This window comes from Eumetopias jubatus, unplaced genomic scaffold (genome assembly GCF_037043125.1).
Source record: "Eumetopias jubatus isolate StellerSeaLion01/CBP00866 unplaced genomic scaffold, mEumJub1_p1.0 scaffold_8, whole genome shotgun sequence".
NCBI lineage: Eukaryota > Metazoa > Chordata > Mammalia > Carnivora > Otariidae > Eumetopias > Eumetopias jubatus.
The window spans coordinates 65,685,841-65,687,783 of NW_028274814.1; the positions used below are offsets into that span (position 1 = coordinate 65,685,841).

The 1,943-nt window shown below is 39.7% G+C and overlaps 1 pseudogene; it reads right to left on the bottom strand.

The window, feature by feature from the left end:
* Window positions 1–392: 392 nt before the first annotated feature.
* LOC114216632 (proteasome subunit alpha type-1 pseudogene) lies at window positions 393–1,537 on the bottom strand (annotated as a pseudogene).
* Window positions 1,538–1,943: the final 406 nt, after the last annotated feature.

The window sequence follows — 1,943 nt, forward strand, 5'->3', positions numbered from 1 at the left end:
ATCATATTGACCAAACCTCCCTACAGTTTAATGCACTCTCTCTGCAAGCTTTGAACTGGGAGAGTTTCCTGCCCTACTCAATTGTTTTTTCTTCTAATTGTTGTCCCCACACAACTATTAGCACAGATTTTTAGCTGGACTAAAATCAAATTGCTTGCTAGAGGTATAATGCTGTCTGTGAGCTTCACTTTTAAAAGTGTAAGACAGGGGCCACTGGATGGTTCAGTGTTGAGCAACTGGCTCTTGATTTCTGCTTGGGTCATGGTCTTGGGGTTGTGAGATGGAGCCCTGCATTGGGCTCTGCACTCAGTGTGGAGTCGGCTTGAGATCCTCTCTCCCTCTCCCCCAACCGCCCCCACCCCATAATCTCCAAATAAATAAAATCTTTTTTTTTTTTTAGGCAGGTGAAACAATTTTATTTCACAGTTGTCTTTAAACCCACAAAGACACTATGTTCTTCATATAAAAACATCAGTACAGATACCTATACTTTCTAGAAAATGATTATATAGACCCTTTCTTAAAGAAAAATGCACACCATTATATGGTTTCAGACAAGTTGCTAGGGAAAAACACATCTGGACTGATTCCTACACATAGATTATTGTCATCAGTACATGTTCCTGCATTCTTACAGATTTGATAATAAACATACAGACTGGCTTGTAACTCAATGTTCCATTGGTTCATCAGCCTTTTCTGCAGGTTCATCAGCAGGTTGAGCAGGCTGTGCCTTTCTCTGTGGTCTTTCTTCAAGACCTTCCAGGAATGGAGATACATCATCATCATCATAAATCGTAAACTACAAGTCTTTACCAATAATTCCAATGGAAACATTCTTTGTAGTTAGGTCCTGTTCTGCAGGAAGTGTCTCTCATAAGGCACGCAGACCATGTTTAACCAGTTCATTCAAACTGCACTCCATAAACCCAGACGTATATCTCTCCAAGTAAGTACGAGCTGATTGAGAACGGGCTCCAATGGACATGGCTCTACAGTCAAAATAGTTGGCAGATGGACAGGTTTGGAAAATGTGAGGGCCCATATCATCATAACCAGCAATAAGCAGCCCAACACCATATGGTCTCCGGCCATATCGTTGTGTTGGTATCTGGGTCTTGCTTCGAATTAGAGATACAAGACGAGACACAGGAAGAGGTCTGTCAAATACAAATCTGGAATCCAAACACTCTTGGCACATAAAATTACATAACAGTCTAGTATCAGCAGTAACTCCCACAACTGAGATACCAATATGGTTATCAACATGGAGAATTTTTTCTGATGAGCTGCAAGCTCTGACTGCACTCTCTTCAATGCAACCAACACTGCATGGGTTTTTGATTTCAGACCAACTGTGGCTGAACCTTGCTTGACAGCTTCCATTGCATACTCAATTTGATGAATCCTGCCCTGAGGGCTCCAAACAGTGACATCATTGTCATACTGGTTGCGAAACATGGTTCCGGCGCGGGTCTGCCTGCGGCCTCCTGCAAAAATACGGGATCAGGAGGGTTGCCGAAACTACCACTCGGCGATCTACCGTAAATAAAATTTTTTAAAAATAAAATAAAAAGATAAAAAGAGGAAGACACTGCCTACAGAGAATGTCATAAGACATTCTATAGAACTTAGAATAGTGGTCTTTGTACTTTTTCCTCATGTATTTCCTAAAATAATTTCTTTAAACTATGTATTAAATTTTACCTAAGTTGATACCTAAATTTTGTCATCATAAATGTAATTAGTTGAAAGAATATTATATCCAGTGCACTGTAAGTGTTGGCATTATAAAATAAAAGTGATATCGCTGCTTTATACCCCACAGTATCTAAATGCTGAAGCCTATGATCATCTACTTATACAAATGTGAAGTCATTTTATATCCTTCTTTTTTCTCCTGAAACTCGTATTTCCATCCCATTTTCCTCTCAGCATTTCAT